Source organism: Mustela putorius, unplaced genomic scaffold (assembly GCF_011764305.1).
Source record: "Mustela putorius furo isolate JIRA1106 unplaced genomic scaffold, ASM1176430v1.1 tig00000275_pilon_pilon_pilon, whole genome shotgun sequence".
NCBI classification, from domain to species: Eukaryota; Metazoa; Chordata; class Mammalia; order Carnivora; family Mustelidae; genus Mustela; species Mustela putorius.
The window spans coordinates 1,940,371-1,960,451 of NW_025421341.1; the positions used below are offsets into that span (position 1 = coordinate 1,940,371).

Sequence of the window (20,081 nt, forward strand, 5' to 3'; positions counted from 1 at the left end):
GGATGTAATATGACTGTAAAGATGAAAATTAAAACAAATTCTAAAAAAGGAATTGATAAGTTGGTTGGAAAAAGAAAAAAAAGAAAAGAGAAGGGTATGTGCTCAGACTAAAGACTAAAACAAAGTCATATGCTAGATTACAGTATATTTTGATCTATTAAAAGAAATTGTGTCCCAGAAATTTTTAGAAAATAAAATCCTATATGTATACAAAAAATAAGGTTAAATACAATGAAGGGATAAAATATGACTATAACAATGAAGGATTAAAATGTTTTTTTTTTTTTTAAGAAAGGTATTGTTAAGATAAACTAGTTTAAAATGTTAAAAGAGAAAAAAGGAAAAGTTAAAAAATAGAATTAGAAAAAAAATAAAATTAAAAAAAATTTAACTTTGTAAGACTAAAAGATCATGGATGAAAAGCCATGAATTCTATGGGTTGTTTCCCCCTAGCTGTGGAGTTCCACTGTTCTCCTTGATCGGTGAGCTTGGTCTTGGCTGGAGGTTCTTGCTGATCTTCTGGGGGAGGGGCCTGTTGCACTGATTCTCAAATGTCTTTGCCTAAGGTGGAATTGCACTGCCTTTGCCAGGGACCAAGTTAAGTAATCTGCTCGGATTTGCTGTCAGAGCTTTTGTTTCCTGAACACTTGCTGTACTGCTTTGGAGGACGAGAATGAAAATGGCAGCTGCCCAATATCTGGCCAGAGGAGCCAAGACCTCAGGGCCCCACTTCTCAGTGTGCCCTCAGAGATAAGCAATCACTCCTGTCCCCTGGTCTCTGGCCGCACTCAGAGCTCACCCAGCCTGTGACCAAGCATTTCTGCCTCCAGCACACAGCCCCATTTGGAGTCTCTAAACCCAGCAGATTCCTGTTGCACTGTTCCTCCTGAAGGAGAAAGGTGAGTCTCCCTGGATCTGCCACTTGTGGGGTCCCTGCTTGAAGAGCCGTGGCCCCACTGTGCCTTGGTTCATGGTTTAAGGCAATGCCGAACTGAAAGCTCACTGCTAGACTCTGACTCTGTAGTCAGCTTCCCCACTCCAATAGCTGCCAGGCACTGACACCTCAATCTTTCTGTAACCCTGCAGGACCTGAGACCACACTGTCCCCACGAGGGCTCCACCCCCGCTTAGCCTGTGGAGTGACGTCCCTCAGTGGAGCAGACTTCTAAACGTTCTGATTTTGTGCTCTGCTGCTCTGCCGCTTGCTGGGAGCCAGCCCCTCCCACCGCCGTCTATCTTCCCGTCACTGCAGATTCACTTCTCCACACATCCTGCCTTTCAGAAAGCGGTCGATTTTCTGTTCTTAGAATTGCTGCTCTTCTTCTCTTGTAGCTCATGTTGAGTTTGTAGGTGTTTGGAATGGTTTGATACGTACCTTGCTGAACTCCTGGGATCTGACATCATTTCAATCTGCTACTCCTCTGCCATCTTGCCTCTCCCAAAGTTAATTTTTAAACATCAACATAGGGATTGAGGATTCATTTATTTAAAAAAAAAAAATTCAAGATTTAGTTTTATAGTACTGTTTTAGTTCTCCACATTGCTTTATAGACCTGAATTTTCAAGTTCTTACCTGAGCCAATAAGAAGTATATTTAAGAAGATGACTTTTTCTGAGCCCCTGGACCTTGAATATATTTACCTTCATTTATGCATGGTCTGAAAACCTTATATAACTTTATGTGTCTTATTCTTTAACAAGTTTCTTTTGCAAGCCAGACCTGGTGAGACAATAATTTTAAGCTCCCTAAGGGTTTCCCCACCATAATATCAGCTTTCCTGGATTGACTGTATCACCAAAATTCCCCAGGGCTTTGTAATAATAAAACCTTCTACATGTACAGCACTTTCAATTTTTCAAAGCACATTAACCCATATAATTTTATCCTGTGACTCTTACAGATGGTATTTTTTCCCCTGCTTAACAGTGAGGGCGAAACTGAAAGAGAGACCGCCTGTGTTCTCAGGTTCGGAGCTCCGACAAAACACGGGCGTCCTTCTGCTACTCAGGCTCAGCTCCTACCCTAACTGGAACTCTGCACTTAGAATCACACCCCCACCCTCCCACACGCACAGCTTCCCAGTCAGCAGTCTCAGTTCAGTGATTCCTCAGGGGCAATGGACTTCGGGTGAAATGTTATGTCTCAGGAGACCGTGTGCGCCAGTTCCTGGAGGTGTTCAAACAAACCAAATAGCCAATTAAAGTAGATTCAGTCAAATGGAGAGTTTGAAAGGAGATTTCAAAGGTCATTTCTAACTAGAATTCCATGATTAGAACAAAATACTTTCTTCAGCCTAAACTACAACTTTTCTTGGGACGCCTGAGTGGCTCAGTCAGTTGAGCAGCCGACTCTTGATTTCCGCGATGGAGCCCAGCATCAGGCTCCATGCTCAGTGCAGTCTGCTTGCCCTTCTCCCCCGACCCCTCCATACTCACCCTCTAAAATAAATAAATGAATAGAATCTTTAAAAAAATAATAATAAACTACAACTTACTTATAATAAATCACTTTCTCATTTTTCTTCTTCCTTACAGACTATGATCATTAAAAAGAAAAAATGCTAACAGAACTATGTAAAAACATTATGGCATATTAATTTTTGCCTCATTTTTTGAGTTAATACTCTACTACTACATCAATAAAAGTGTAATTTTGTTCCTGCTGCCAGGATTTCCTCTCTGTAATCCATCCTCTGTATTGGCCCTGCCTAACCGAACTTCCTGTAATTATAGAAATGTGCCTTATCTGTGCTGTCCAATACAGTAGCCATAGGTAGTAATTAAGCTACTAAGCACATGAACTGTGATTATAGAACCAAGTAACTCAATTTTTAATTTTAATTAATTTTAATTCAAATGGCCGCATGTGGCTAGTAACTACCATATTTCACAACACAGCCTATATGACTATCACAATAATAATCCTTAAAACAACTCTGCTTCCCAAACACATAAATTTGTCCAAAACCATAGAATGTACAAAACCAAGAATGAAACTTATTAGAAATTATAGATATTGGGCAATAACGATACGTCAATATAAGTTCATCAATTGTAACAAATGTGTTACTGAGTGGAGGGTATCAATCTTGGAGAAGATGATGCAACTGTGGCAGCAGGGGAGTTCTATGGGAAGTCTCTGTACCTTCTGCTAAATTTTGTCATAAACCTAAAACGACTCTAAAAAAAAAAATAGCCTATTTAAAAAAATAAAAAATCTGCTGGATCCCATTTGTCCATTTCAGTGTCTCTCAAACTTCCCTATCAAAAGACTACTGACAGTAGAAGCTAGAGAGAACTATTCCTAAAAAGTTCGGGGGCTTTAACTTAAAACTAGACAGTTGGAAATTAATTTGGAATGTTTCCTTATCTTTAAAATACATATGAATCTTGTTATCCCCTACATGATATAACCCAATTTCTACTAATACATGGAGGTTTAACTTTTCTTGCCATCAGACAAAACAAGGAAAGTTTCCCACCTTCCTCATCGATTAATACATGAGAAGCTATTGCATGAATATATCACTAATGAAATTACTAACAATTTGGGAAGATCCTGTTGCATGAAAGGCTGTTGCTGCTGTACATATCAGATTTGACACCCAGTAAGTTTCTCTTCTGGGTACGAGTGTCACAATATTTTGAGAACTGAGATTCACAAAAGTATGTGGATACAAATGGCAACATTTTTGCTTTTTGATTTCTTTATGAGCTGTGTCAGAATAATCATTACCAGAATGTTGCCAAAAGTGGTGGAAGGTAAAAAATAATTTTAGGTCCTTGTCAATGGACATTTTTATAACTCTCCCAATTTGGTAAGGAGTAGAATCTCTGGGATCTGTATGGCCAAGGATACAATGTCTTTCCCTCTCAAAGGTAAAACTATCCAATCATTTTTCTAGTGGATAAAAATGGCAGATGGTATTCTTTATTTTATCATCAATATTGTAATTTTCATCACATAAAAATGTACACTAAATATTTAAACTCACTTTGAGAATCACTCCTTTTTTCAGTAAAATAAATAATATATTTGCAACATGAAAAAGTTAATATACTGTATACACAGAAGAGTAAAACTAGGTAGTCTTCTTAATTTCTATCAGAATTACAAATTGAATGACAAATTGAATTATGAGACCCAATTCCACTGATGGAAGGAGGGAAAAGCTGCATTTAAATTCGCCAGGTAAAGACAACAGACATATTGTTACTTAAAACAGTCTCTTTCAAGTAAATATCAGTTGATTGGAAGTATACCTTTCCCTGAGGGCTTTTCTTCCCCCTTCCTCCTTTCCCAAAGGTGGCTTTCAAAGGAAGCCTTTCAATGCTTCATAGCAATGAGGCAGGGGCTCTCCGTTTATTTAACCTCAAAGGGACCATCAAGCAAGTCTTCATTCGCATGGGGATTATGCTTTTCATTACATTCCTTCTAGCTATGATGGCTCTATTTAACTGCAAGACTTCTTCTGATTTTTTTTTCCTTCAAAATGTGTACTTTAAAAAATATGATTATAACAGTAATGGCTACAAGAGACACCATATTTTAGACATTTGCATCTCGATCACAAGCTCCAAATTTTAAATAAACATCTAAGTATATCTCCCTTAATATCTCATTTCACTTGGTTTCTCTGTGCCTTTTTCTAGTGCTGGTGGGAGTGGTGCGCTCATCTCTGCTACCCTCGCTGGTGCCTCAGGGACAAAACAGGCTTCCTTGATATCAGGTGGTTCTTAACTTTCCTCATTATCATGAACATTGCCAGGGATTCCAAGCATCCTGTTTTTGTGCACTGATCCATCTTCCTAGTTGTTTTTATACTTTTAAATTGTTACACATTTAAAATGTAAATTAACTGACAGGAAGAAAAAATCATCTAAAATTTCCTCGCAATTTCAATACTTCTGTTATCAGAGAACACACCACAGGAAGTGGAGCTGAGCATAGCCAGTAACCGTATACTTAAAAATGAATATTTCTTCAGTTGCACTTGTAAAAGAATGTTGATTTGTGAACCATGTTGGTGTATGCGTGTAACAAAATTTTAAGAAAATTTATAATATTGACTCAAAAAGCTAAACGTGTTTCTCAGAAAGACTCATTATGGATGAGCGTCCTGGGACTCACAGGGGACACTCATGTCTTCCACCAGCCTGTCTCATAGACCAGAACCAGGTATGTAGACCTGTGGCGTAAGCATATGTGGAGGACCCTGTGATGCTGTCCCCCGAGCTCCCAGTCCAAGGAGAGCTTTTTAGCTGTCTGCTCCTGCACGGTCAGCCCCAGCTGCAGAGAGCCCCTTACCTAGCTCAAATCCTTCCCAGGGAGATCCCTATCCGATGACCGATCCATCTATGTGGGCCTGGCCATTTCACTCCGATGCAGGATAACACCGACAGAGCATTTGGGCTCCCGGTCTCTCCACGGGGTCTGCAGAGCACATCATGGGGCTGCTTTGCAGCTTGACTTCCCCTCAGCTCAATCCTGCACCCTCTCCTTCCACAAGGAACATGTGCACACTAACCTGGGTCTCACGGTCTGCTTCCTTGAGAACTCAGTCTGTAGCGGCATACTTTATCCTCCTAAAATATCAGAGTCCCGTTTCTTATGGTGCAGATGCCACCGTCATACAAAATCCCTCAATTTTCCAGGCACTCACTCTACACAGAATATTATATCATCTAGCCCAGTGGTTGTCAATGGCTCAGAGATTTTCTTTCTTTTTTCTTTCTTTCTTTCTTTCTTTCTTTCTTTCTTTCTTTCTTTCTTTCTTTCTTTCTTTTTTTTAATACTGGTATCCAGACTGATTAACTCCAGGGTGGGCAGGGGAGGGGGGCTAGGAATTTGTATTTCTTCAAAAGCTCTCTGTGGGATTTTAAACGGCAGTCAGGGTTGAAAACATTTTAGGCTTCCAGGAAAGTACAGAAAATATATAAATGACAATCCACCAAGGTGAAAGGAAAGCATTCTGCGCCGTATGCTTGCCCTTACAGAGGAGAAAACATGTTCCCACCACCCAGGCTGCCAGCCCGGCTATGCACACCCATCACTTTGCTTCTGCTCCTGTTCCAGCAGGTGAACTATTTTTGCTCCCAGTGAGGCCACTTTCTCCATCTGTGCAATAAAACCCATCTTTTCAAGGACTTCTCTCTAAATGGCCCCTCCTGCTTCTGCATCATTTTCCCCCTTTCTCTGCTGCTGTATTCCCACCAGCATATAAACATGTGAAAACATCTCCATTCTTTACTAAAAAAAGAAAACTCGACCCTACTTTTTTCTCTAGCTACTTCCAGCCTTCTAGCCGCTGCCCCATTTCTCTGCTGCTGCTTCAGGAAGCATCTTTAGAGAGCTGGTTACACGTGCTTTCTCCATTTCTTCACCCTCCGTTCTCTCCTGAACCTACGTTAGTCGGGTTTTTATCCCAACCCTTCAATCAAAGCTCTAGTCAAGGTTCCAGTGACATCCACATTGGCAGGCTCGGTGGTTAATTCCCAGTCTTCCTATTACTAAACCTGCCAGGCGCCTCTGCCCCAGGCCACCATTCTGTCCTCACAACACTGTTTCCCTTGGAGTCGTGGGTCGCTCACCCTCTGGAGAATCGCTTCCTAACCTCGTAGGCCTCCTTCCCGGTCTGAACAGATGATCCCTCATCTGTTCAGCCTCTACACATGATTTTGCCAAAGAGCTCATCTCTCCTTCTTAGCTCTCTGCATTTGCTAATTAGGGAATTATCCCAATTTTATGGCTTTAAATACCATCTATGAGCTTGAGATTTCCAAGTGTAAATGCCCAGTGCAGATTATTCCCCTGAATTCAAGCTTATTTTGTCCCAAGTACCCTTTCCAATCTCCAACCAGAAAATCGATTTCCAACCAGAAAATCGAACGGCACACATCATGTCCAAAACCCAATACATTTCCTTCCCAAACTACTTCTCCAATCGTCTCAGTCTCAGTAAATAGCAACCCCAACCTAGTTGTTTTCGCTAAAATTTCAAAATTATTCTTAACCATTCTCTTTTGATTCCATCCACAAGCCTGTTAGCTCTACCTTTAAAATATATCCAGAAAAGATGACTTCCCACTACTACCCTGCTGCCACTCTGATGAAGCAACACTCCCCTCTCAGACTAAATCCCCATGTCCTTAGGGATTTACGAGCACGCTCTTCTGGCCCAGGCTACCTGTCCAAGTACATCTCTTTCAGGTCTCCACCACTAATCCCTATCTCATAGAAGGAGAGTTACATTCGTACCTTGTAACGTGAATCTCTCCCCCTAGACTACAGCATTCGGAGAGCCATCACTAAGCACAAATTTAAGGTTTCAATAAATGGTAGGTGGATGAAAAATGAATGAATGGTTCAAAAATGTTACAATATTGACTGTATTGGATAAAGAGATATATTGATCTGCTTGACAGAAAATTCAGGAGGTATTATTAGCCACATTCATTGTGCATGCCAACTGAAAAGAATTTCACACTTGCTTTGATATATTCATTTTTCTTTTTGACTCAGTCAATAGAATTAATTGTCTTCCTTCTTGTTCAGAGGATGATTAATTTAAACGAAAGGGCATGTGTGGTGACCCTCACAGCACACTGACTTGAGTTGGTTGACTACAATAACCCAGTATGTACAAAGGAAGCCTATTGAGACAAGACAAAAGCTAACAAAGCCAACATACCAGTCCTAAAAGTTTAGAAGGCCTTCAATAGTCTATATATTTTTAAATCATCTCAGAATCATTTATAAAGAGATTAGGTAGGGGCACTGGTTTGGTTTAGTCGGTAAAGCATGTGACTCTTGATCTCAGGATTGTAAATTCCAGCCCTACCTTGTGTGTAGAGATTACTTAAAAATAAAATCTTTGGGAGTGCCTCAGTGGTTCCATCAGTTGGCCAACTGACTCTTGATTTTGACTTGAGTCATGAACTCAGTGTGTGGGGGGGTGGAGCCTCATGTTGGGCTCCACACTCGGAATGGAGCCTACTTGTCTCTCTCCCTCCACTTCTGCCCCTTCTCTCTCTCTCAAAATGAATGAATAAAATCTTTTTTAAAATGAAGAAAGAAAGATTAGGTAGCTAATGCCTATTCCTGGATAACTTAAATTGGCAGAATATAATCTTTTTAAAGTTTTTGACCATTCTTATTTTTAATTTAGGTCTCCTTGTTATTAGTTCAGAGAAGCTTACACCTGGTCCAAAATTAAAATTAGTGTGCATTTCCCTAATGAGAGTGACTTCATGATTTGCATTACATTAATTCTCAACAGCCTTGCTTAAAATTGTTTTGAATTAGAGTTTCATAATTAGGATTTAACATTTAAATCATATTCAGGAGACTGTGCATATGGTTAAACAGACTGCCAGAATAAATTATGAACTAACAAAATAGTAATCTATTACTTTAACGCATTTGGTAAGTCATACTATAGTTATCCTTTTACATATTTTTACAAAATATTCTCTTTGGTTTCTTAACTATGGTTCGCCCCCCTCTTTTGACCCGTGACACTTGCTTACAGTGATGTCACCTTCGCTATGTCACCCCAGGGCATCAAACCTTAGTGGTGTCCTATGGGCCGATGACATGAGGGAGGAATTTAATAAAATACCTCATGTGTTTGCTTATGTTCTTAGTAACTTGAGCTCTCCTCTCTTTTCTCTCAATAATAACTTAACTTCCAGTAATGTTTTTTTCAACTTCTAGTATTACCTACCTAACATTCTATTTAGAAACTGGGAAAAAAACAAAACAAAACAAAACAAAAAAAAAAACCACAAGATCCAGTGTGCTCCTATTTTCTTTTGAAATTTAAGTGCCATTCTATTGGTTATTTTGTCTTCGAACCTTTCCATTTTCCAGTCTTCTCCAACTTTATTCTATCTTAGCTTGATCACCTTCCCTCCTGCAAAAGCTTTCACAACCTCAGCACTACTGACATCTTGGGCCAGATGATTCTTTGTTGTTGGGAACCTGTACTGTTCATGGGGAATGTTTAACAGCACCCCTGGCCTCTACCCACCAGATGCAGGTAAAACTCCTCCACCCCCACCCGGATTGTAAGAACCAAGAATATTTTCACATGTTATGAAACATTTCCTGGGGAGGTAGAAGGAAAGACAAATTGCCACAGTTGAGAACCACTGCTCTATGATAACTGAAGCTAAAGATCTTTCAAAAAATAAAAAATAAAAAAAAGATCTTTCCAAATGACACAGCTACCAAGGATCATGGGGATTCAAATTCATATCATCTTAATCCACAATGTGGTCTTTGCCTTAAAATGAGACATTTAGGGGCATTGATAAAGCCCAGTTTAGCTACAGTGTGTTCCTGGAGATCATGAAGATAATGACATGTGATGGTTAATTTTATTTGTCAACTCAAAGTATGCTTTAGATGAGTTTAACATCTAAGTCAGTAAATTTTTACTAAATCATCTTGCCCTCCACAATGTGGGTGGGCCTCATCCAATCAGTTAAGTTCTTAAATAGAACAAAAAGTCTAGCCTCCTCAAGCAAGAGGAATGTAGAAGATTGTGTTACTCTTGGTCCAATAGACTTCCTTGGAACTGCAACTGTACCATGAACTCTCCTGGGTCTCCTTCCTGCCAGCCCACACTGCAGATTTGGATTTTCCAGCCTCCATAACTCTATGAACAAATTCCTTACAATCAACCATGTATATACTTTTCCTCCAGAGAACTCTAATCCATGACCTAAATGAAGTAACAATATTTCTGCTTTTCTCCTCCCCAGGAGGAGAAAATGGAGAATCAGTAATGTGTATTTTTTGACTTCTGAATGTTGCCAAAGGATCAAAAGGGAAGATTGAAGGAAGTAAGACCTACAGTTTCTTTTACAACAGAAGAATTATAAAGAATTATAAAGAGGATGTGAGAAGGTGGGGGATGGAGCAAGACGGGGGAGGCGCGTGGAAAGAAGCAGAGTTAGCGCTAAGAGTCTGGGGAAACCTCTGGCAGGATGGCCAATGCTTTGGAGCCAATTCACAGTCCAGAGGAGACCCTTTGAAGGAGCACCTCACATCACCTAGACGGAGAACCACATTACCTGCAGTCTTGAGACTAAAGCGTGTCTATGACCAGCTGCTATGTGTTGCCCGTGACTTGTGCTCTGAGACTTCTTGGAGGCCCATTCAAACTGCCTGATGTAAAAGCAACCTCTCTTTCCCAAAGGCAAAGAGCACTTAACCAGCCTCTTTCCAAAACAGAGGTTTGGGCTCCTCAGCACTCAGAAATAGGGAAGGGAAAATCGCACTTTTGGTGAAATCATGAATGCTCACACTGTGTTTCCTCATGCCAAGAGTGATGTCTGGTAATAAAGTTCACCAGATAAGAAGCATAGGTCTTAAGATGAGTAGACCAGAAAATGCTGCAAAGCCAAATGTAATAGAGAGACAAGGAAAATTGCCTTTAGTGCAGCATTCTGTTTTGAAAAATCAAACTCTGGTATAACTGCTTTGTTTTAAATCCCAGCTCTTCTGAGTAGGTACTTTAAAAAAAAAAAAAATTGAATTCTACTTACATACAGACAGCATACATATATTACAATACCTATAGGTTCTTGGTTTATTGGTAAAAATAAAATTATTTCTAATAATACATCCCATGAAAACAGCTAGACATAATTCACCAATTTTGAAGCATGAGTTTGGAATAACCTCATGAGGTTATGAGGTTATGAAGTTATGAGGTTAATCAACCTCATAACCCAGAAATTCCATTCATACCCATGTACCCAAGAAAAGCAAGTACAGATATCCACCAAGAAAACAACAAACAAATAACAACAAGAAGGAAAAAAACGGGTACAGGAAGGTCTATGGTGGCTTTATTTAATAGTTCAAAATTGGGAACAACCCAAATAACCATCATTATATGCATATAGTAGAATACTCTACTGTACTATAAAAAAAGAATAAACTTTACTATCACAACATCATGAAGGAATATCAAAAACATGCTAAGCTAAAGAAGCCAGACATTAAAGCCACATTCTGTATGATTCTATTTACATGAATTTCAGCGGGCGCACCTAAACAGTGGTGATGGAAGTCACGCCCACTGAAGCGATGGAAATATCCTCTCTCTCCATCCGAGGTAGAGGTCCATAGGCATCGACATATGAAAACTTAAATCAAGTTATGCAGTTAATAGAACATTTTATTGAACGTATGTTCTATCTCAACTTTTTAAACATTCTATAGAGAGAACTGTATACAAAATTCACCGTGAGGGACCTCAGGAGGAATTACTAAAAAATAAAAGAATTCAGACTTAGTCTACAACATCTGAAACCAAGGCATCCGCTGATTTAAAGCATCACGTGCTGAGTCTGGCTCAGCCAGAAGAGCATGCGGCTCTTGATCTCGGGGTCATGAAGAGGAGCCCCACGTTGGGCGTAGAGATTACTGAAATAAATAAACCTTAAGAAAAAAGAGTCATGTGTTAGGTGTTCAGATGCTATAACCAGAAAAAAAATAATGATTCAAGTATAAAGGCCAAAAGGAAGATCATACGGTGGCTATTGGAGACAACAAACCCTGTTTTGCCGTCCAGCTGCCTCTCACATGGTGTACTCAGTTTCTGCTGCCGCCATAACTAGGTACCAAAATGTCAGTGGCTTGACTCCCAGTTTCTATGGGTAAGAATGCAAGGTCATCTCAGCTGGTTTCTCTGCTCCCAATTTCACCAGACCAAAGTCAAAGTGTCTGTCGATTGGACTCTTATTCCAGACACTCTGGGAAGACTTTTTATTTCCCTGCCCGTTCAGAATTCAGATTATTGGCAGAATTCAGTTCCTCGCAGTTGTAGGTCCCTATTTCTTGGTTTGCTGTCTACTTAGAGACCACCCTCCCGTGTTAAAAGCCCACTTCTGTTCCTTGCTGATGATCCCTTGCATGCCAGACCCAGAAATGACATGTCAAATCCTCCTCACACTTCCAATGCCTCTCACCGCAGTTTCACTCTTCGGACTCCCGCTGGAGAAAGTTCTCTGTGTTTAAGGGCTCATGTGATTAGACTGGGCAGACACAAATAATGCAGGATTGTCTCCCTGGCCTGAGGACATTTGCACAGACTCTTCTGCCATGTGACATAGCATCTCAACAGGTTCCAGGAGTGAAGATGTGGGTGTTTCAGGGGCATTATTCTGCCTGCTACACCTGGACAGCTCTGTCTGGTCCTCGTGGCTGGGTGGTAGCAGGCATTTATTCATTTATCAGCGCTTAATGGTCGTCTTGAACAAGAAAGAAGAATAACTAATACCTCAGCAGCCTGATCATGTTTACATGGTGGCTTCTTCATTGGAAGCTGTTAGTGTATTCTCTGAAGTATTATACCACTCCATGTTGCTATATTATTTTACTGATTCTAGTCCTAGTTTGACCTCGAAGAAGCGTGTTCCTAAAGAATTACTGCTTTCCACAAGCCTAAATAATTCTCTCTTATTGAAGATTCAGGTTCTGGGCAAAGATAAACCTTTAAGGCAAAGGGTGACTGGTGCTTCAAGAGCCGTCCTCTCTCACCCAGTATGGACCGGCCTGGAGAAGAAAAGCAAAGAGAAAAGAGAAGTGGCAGGCCTTAGCGCAGATATGTACAGGAAGGCAGCATACGAACCCTGGACAAAGCGACACCCCGGTCCACCTCGGTTGTATCCAGGATTCACATTGCCTTGACCACATTGCTCTTCCCCTTTGGTCATGTCCTTTAATATCTTTACTTTGCAGAGCACTTTGCATATCTTTTGTGACACCTATACTATCACTGAGCCTCCAAATAATCCTGTTAGATAAATCAGACAAGCATTATTACTCTCTATTTTGTATGTACTTTGTATGTACATACAAAATTTGTTTGTACTTTTGTACTCTATTTTGTATCTACTTTGCAGAGCACTTTCCATATCTTTTGTGACACCTATACTATCACTGAGCCTCCAAATAATCCTGTTAGGTAAATCAGACAAGCATTATTACTCTCTATTTTGTATGTGATCACTGAGGTTCCGGTAAGCAAAGTGACTCCATGTTTCATTTTAAGATTGCATTCACTCATCTGTCAGAGACAGAGGGAGCGCACAAGCAGGGGGAGCGGCAGGCAGAGGGAGAGGGGGAAGCAGATCTCCCCCCTGAGCAAAGAGCCTAGTGCGGGACTCGATCCCAGGACCCCTGGATTGTGACCCAAGCTGATGGCAGACGCTTAACCAGCTGAGCACTCCCCAGGCGTCCCCAAAGTGACTCCATGTTAACAGAGCTGGAGAGCAGCAGATGAGCCTGCATTCAGCAACTGTACCATCACTGTGGCAATTACAGCTGTACCCATCACCAGGCTCTCTAGTTCTTGCTCTCTGCCTCTTTATCAAAGTCCATCCCCCATGCCTCATTCACAATAAAGTGTGAGCGACTGGATCTTCCCAGGAGTGTCTGCACTTTAATATCAGTAGAAGCAAAACTCAAAGGATAAAATCTCAGACATTAGCAATTAAGTCAGGGAGAATTGGTTTGGAAAGAAAGGAGGCGCAGGAGACACAAGGTCTTCCCAACACTCCGATAATGACATTTGGAAGGTTCTTCCGAAGATACCAAAAGGCCAGACTCGGTGGCAGACTCTCATGAAAGGTGAACATCAAGTTAGAGAAGCTTCAGACAAATCTCAGCTCCTTCCGAAAACGGAGTCAACACACAAACAAGGGAAGGTGGGAAGTTGAAAAAGAATTAGAGCAAGGAACTTAGGAGGAGAGAATAGAAGGCCAGATGCCAATTCTCAAGTTGATATGTTAAATCAGATATAACATTCCGCCAAGAATTGGGGAAACTGAAAATATGCTCTTCTCTCCCAAATGACTGAATAACAGCAATTTTTATGCTTTTTTCCTTTCTTGTTCATTAGAATAAATTGCCCTGTCCTGAACTCCGTAGGACCTGGGAAGCCCCTATTAAGGAAATGTAATCATCTCTGAGACCACAGTATTCACTGAAAATAGCATGCAAGTTCCTGCCTAGGTCTTTCTTTTCCCTACAGCATTTTCCCACTTACTTCTTGTCCTCCTGTTATCTCTTGACCTGTTTTATGCTATCAACTTTTCAAATGTCTTTAATAACATATAGAAAACTATGCACTTTACGGTTCCCTTTGTGAAACCTCAGGCCACCAAAAAAGATTAAGGTAACTTCATCTGATAAAATTAGACTAACACCTTCTTTGCTGCTATGCTGGAGTCTTACTTGATTTCTTGTTTAAAACCAGAAAGTAACATCTGTTCTGTGTCATTATAAAGGTGAAAGGGACCTTGGCGAGTTATCCAGTTTGTTACATGAACCTAGGAGATACTACATTAAAACCATCAAACAACAATGCCTATCGTTCTTCTTAATTATTTATGTATTTTCAGTCTTCAGCGAAAATAACTTCAGGGGCACCTGGGTGGCCCAGTGGGCGGGGCCTCTGCCTTCAGCTCAGGTCATGATCTCAGGGTCCTGGGATCGAGCCCCGCATTGGGCTCTCTGTTCAGCAGGGAGCCTGCTTCCCCCTCTCTCTCTGCCTGCTGCTCTGCCTACTTGTGATCTCTCTCTCTCTGTCAAATAAATAAAATAAAATCTTTTAAAAAAGAAAGAAAGAAAGAAAAGAACTTCATAGAATATTTGTCCTCAAGCAATGAAAACATTATAATGCTGATTACTGTTAACATGGTTAGGTATCTAATCACAAAATATGAGTTTTTACCTCTCTTCAGATATACAAAGATGTCCTGTTTCATATGGTAAGCATATCTAACCAAAAATTACAGTTCTGTACTTATCTGTTCAAGAGGATATAATAGATCTGGGGAATTGAAAGCAACCCTCTCTTTAAAAAAATAGGTACCATACCAAGTACAGAAAGAATGGATCAGCATATGTGGAGACACCCAATAACCACATAGAAAGATGGATCAAGATAATAGGTTAATTGGAATTCTCAAGAGAAGAGCTACCTGGGTAGACTCACTCCTCTCTCTAAGCAGATGAAACCTCTGCATGACCCCATTAATGAGGCCAGGATGGTAATAAGACTGAATGATGTGAGACAGGACACTAAGGTAAGACACCCTTCTAGCAAACATCACTGGACTAGGAGAGGAATAAGGATGTGTTAGAGGACAAGTTGGGGGTGCAGAAAGGGAGGAAACAAAGCAGGAATTTTATCTCTTTATTTTACAGAAACCAGACTCCCTATTATGTCCTTGAGTCTTGGCCAGACTCTCAAGCTGGAGCTCTCTAGCAGGGATAAAGTGAAAGTAGGGCATTCTCTCCCACCTGTTACTGAGGACGACAGCTGATGACATGGGGGAACGTTGGATAGAATTTGATTCAGAGCCAGTGATTTGACATTTCATAGAGGTATATCTCTTGGCTTAAAATTAAGGGCAGGGCTCAAGTAGGAGCCACATCTTATCACAAAACACATATGAGAATTATTGTTCACCTCTTCATTATAACAAGAGAACCTAAATATTACAGTTTCTTTTTATTTATAATTGGGAAAATGCTAGTCTAGAAAGAGGACGCTAGTTAAAGGTTACTGATACCGTCCCCCTCTGCAATAAAAAACAAAACAAAACCAAGTTACTGATGCTGACACTTCGACAACCCTACTTAAATTATCCAGCTATATTTCAGGTATTGTCAAATAACCATATGCTAGATATTTTCACACAATAGGTAGGCAACGAATGGCTGTAGTTTAAAATGCAATTAATATCCCAACTCCAAGATTCCTCTGGTCTTTGCAATTCCAATTGCAAATCTATTGTTTGTGAAATCTCATCAGTGATGACAGAATAGAAGTGACTTAATTTTTTGTTTTAGAAATGACTTTATAATTCATTAAGTCTTCTATGAAAATTACATCGATTATTTTATTATTGACATAACAAACAGTGGCCTTTTAGGGGTCTCTGAGCTCTGCTCTAGGGTCCGACCTCCACCTCCTCTCATCTGGTAGGAAGAAAATTGGCAAATAACTGCATCCCCTGCCACAGAGGAGCAGGGCTATATATTGTAGAAGCACAAACAAAGTGCAGATTACTTTTGGATTTCGAAATGATCAGAAGCACTTATATCCTGTTTGTTTTGGCCAAAGGAGACAGTAGAATTTTTTTTAAAAAATCATCTTTTTTTTTTTTTTTAAGTCTATTCCAAATGTGTATAAATCGTAAAACCAAGAATTTAGCTTAAATCAATTTTAAGTTTGGTTATGTCTGAAGAAAGCGAAGTACACGTTCGGGACCCTCATTTGTGCCGGCCGTCATTTCTGCTCTCTCATAATTACCCAGATATGTTTCATGATTTTGACAACACAAAAGTTGATGCTCTAGTTGGCTGATGAAACAGTATGAGAGCAAGAGAGTCTGCGGTTTTTGACAATGAATGGAAACCTATCCCCGGAATCTGCCAATTACTGCTGAGCAGAACCAGGTTTTAGTCTTACTTGAAAGGTCGTCTTGACTTGATGTGTTAGAAGAGAAGTTTTCTGTTTGGGTCTTTGGGCTTAATAGATTCTGTTCGCATGGTTTTCTTTATCATCAAAGAGAAGCGACTAACAACATTAAGGCTTGAATCAACAAAGACTGCTTTTAGGTCTCCTCGGCCCCACAATTCCTTTTTCATTAAAGTGGATTCCTTGCATAAAGCAAACTAACATATCTAACTAACATAACTAAACCAAGATATCTAACTTTCTTCGAAGGAGGGGCTTCTGTTATTCTGCTTCCACAACTCTATAATCATGTTTTTCAAACTATACTTTCTAGGCTCACAATATACAGAGTATTGAAAGGGTTCGCACTACCTGCTGATATTCTCACTGTGCCCCTTTTTTTCTTTTTTCTTTTTTTTAAGATTTTAGTTATTTATTTTAGTGAGAGAGAGGGAGAAAGAGAGAAAGAGGTGTGCGAGCAGAGGAAAGGGCAGAGGAGGAGAGGGAGAGAATCCCAAGCAGACTCCACTGAGCACGGGGTTTGATCTCACAACTCCAAGAGCACAACCTAAACCAAAACCAAGAGTCACTTAACCGACTGAGCCACCCAGGCACCCCTCACTGTGTCCATTTTCTATGTCCAAAGTTACACTCCTGACCTATGATAATTGTGCATCCGCACACAGATACACATTCTCGCACATGCTCATGAAGGACAAACACAAATGTGGTGCATAACCAAAAACAAAAGCAGAATTTCCAGCATATCTTTTCATCAATTATCTATTTTTGTTCATATTTCCATCAAGAGAATGGCTGTTTTATTTTAATAATGCTTGCTACTAATTCACTAAATCTGGCTTAAGCAAAAACAGAATTTATTAGAAATACTTGCGATAGTTTATATAATTGATGGGGATGCTGAACACTCAGATCCGAGGGAGCTCCAGGAGTCAGCGGGGCACCCTCTCTTGAATGAATTTGTTCAAACCAATTACAGTCTTCTCTGTAGTCTACTCATTTCCTATTTATTGAACAAAACATCTAATTAGTTGAACTAGAATCATATGCTCACCTCGTTCCCATTTTCCAAAACAGAAAGAGACGATCTCTAAGAAAACCGCCAGTACCGAAAGGTGGAAGTCTGTGAAGCCGCCAAAATCAAGGGCGGTCCACCCTAGTGAAGCCTGTAGTTTCCCAGTAACCTCCTATCTGCTTTTTTACATTACAGATCCAAATGTCCCCATCCAACAGTACCTCACGATGGCGTGTAAAACTGAGCAGGAACTCAACATATCTCCAGAGGAAGAAAAAAAAACTCAAAGTGGCTCAGTTTCTGATGAAGTTTCCAGGGAGACTTTCCTTGTCCCCCACCCCAAGCACCACCACCACCACCACCACCACCACCAAAGCTGAATCTGATCGTATGTAGATTTCAAATACTGCCAACTACCTACTTTTTCTTAAGAGAGTTTGAACTAGAATTTTCTCTCTTCCAAAAGAGAATACTGTCTACCACTTGGCTTGGGGATCAGAGAGTGACTCGATAGGTCCACAGATTGCACCCCACAGGGAACAAATTACAATGTGGGCACTAAAATATGGTGAAATGAATACCAGGAAGTAAAAAAAATCAACCAATGCTCAGTATATCCCCTTCTCAAATATGCTTTCAACTGCTTTATTCTGCTATAATTCACATACCATATTATTCATCTATTTTATGCTTATAGTTCAATGAATTCTAAAAAATATACATGGTTATGCAGCCATCCCTGCAGTCCAGTCTTAACAAAATTTATGTCATCCCAGAATGTTTCCCAGGGTCCATAGTCTCAGTTCCTACACAACTATCTGCCCTGCTTTTTTAAGCTATAATTTTGTCTTTTCTAGAAATTTCATATAAATGGAATCTTACATAGTTCTTGCATCTGGCTTCTTTAATTTTCATGATGTTTTTGAGGTTCCTCCCTGGTGCTGCATCTGTCAGTGGTTCACTCTTTTTTATTGCACAGTTGCTGAGAGGTACTCAGCAAAATGGCAACATAACATTTTGTTTAGATGTCGAGGAGCTGATGAACATTTAGATTTTTTTTTCCATGTTTTGTTTCCGTATTACAAATAATACAGCCAGAACATTTACAGAAAAGAATTTCTGCACATATGTTGTCATTTCTCTTGGGTAGATTCTAGGAAAGTATATATTTAACTTGTTAAGAAATTGCCACATTGTTTTCCAAAATAGTTATAGCATTTTATATTCCTACCAGCACCATTATGGAAGTTCAAGTTCCTCCACATCCTTGACAACACTGGTATTATGTCTTTTTTATTATCGTCATTCTAGATGGTACGCAATGCTATCTCACTCTGTTTAAATTTATATTTGTCAATGACTATATGTGCCATTTGTCTACCTTCTTTAGTGAAGTGTCTACTCAAAACCATTTTTCAATTGAGTCATTTATTCTTTATTCTCATATTATTCTTGTATTATATTCTTATTTATTCTTGTATTATATTCTTTATTCTTGTATTATAGGAGTTTGATATATATTCTAGATGCAAGGCTTTTTAATCATATATGTTATCTACAAATATTTTCTCTCAGTCTGTGGCTTATCTTTTCCTTTTTGTAATGGAGTCTTTTGAAAAGTAAAAGACCTTGATTTTGTTAAGGTCCAATTTATCTTTTTTTTTTTTTTCTTTAGTAATAGATAGGATTTTTAGTATCATATATAAGAAATCTTTAGCTAATCCAAAGTTTAAAAGATTTCTTCCTGTGCTTTTTCATAGTTTCAATCTTCACATTTAAGTCTATGATTCTTTAGAGTTTAACTATTTTTGTTAATGGTGAACAAGGAAAGCTAGGTTCATTTTGTTTCAATATGAATATCCAGTTCTAGTGTTATTATTTTTTTTTAAGTTTATGCTTTCTCAGGGCCCCTGGGTAGCTCAGTCAGTTAAATGTCCAACTCTTGATCTCAGCTCAAGTCTTGATCTCACGGTTGTTTTGGGCTCCATGCCCAGTGGAGCCTACTTAAATAAATAAATACAGAAAGAATAAAATACAAGATTATGCATTCTCAAAAAAAAGAAAGAAAGAAAGAAAAGAAAAGAAAAATTACGCTTTCTCCATTGAATTACTGTGGCACCTTTGTTGAAAATCAAGTGATCATAAATTTATGGGTTTATTTCTGGACTACATTCTGTTCCATTGTTGATGTTTATCCTTACGTCTTCATTACTTTAGCTTTCCACTTAGTTTTTTTTTTTTTTTTAAGATTTATTTATTAATTTTTAGAAAGAGAAAGAGAGAGCATGAGTTGTGCAGGTGGAGAGGGGAGCAGATGGCCAGAATCTCAAGCACATTCTCAGCTGAGCAAAAGCTGGATGAGGAGTTTGATCCCCCAACCCTGAAAACATGACCTGAGCTGAATTCAAGAATTGGAACCACCTAGGTTCCCCTCCAGTTAGTTTTTAAATTAGTTAGTCTAAATTTTCCAGACTTGTTCTTTTTCAAATATGTTTTAGCTCTTCTATATCCTTTGTATTTTCATATGTTTTAGGAAGAGTTTTTCCATTTTTACAAAA

At 39.5% G+C, this 20,081-nt stretch overlaps 1 long non-coding RNA gene across 1 annotated transcript in view; it reads left to right on the forward strand.

Annotated features, from left to right (window-relative positions):
- The window catches only part of LOC123391679, a 65,217-nt gene that overhangs the window by 42,943 nt on the left and 2,193 nt on the right, over window positions 1–20,081 (forward strand). Inside the window, exon 2 of the long non-coding RNA XR_006606384.1 lies at window positions 17,719–17,911. This is a non-coding gene — a long non-coding RNA (uncharacterized LOC123391679). The remainder of the gene's footprint in view (window positions 1–17,718; window positions 17,912–20,081) is intronic.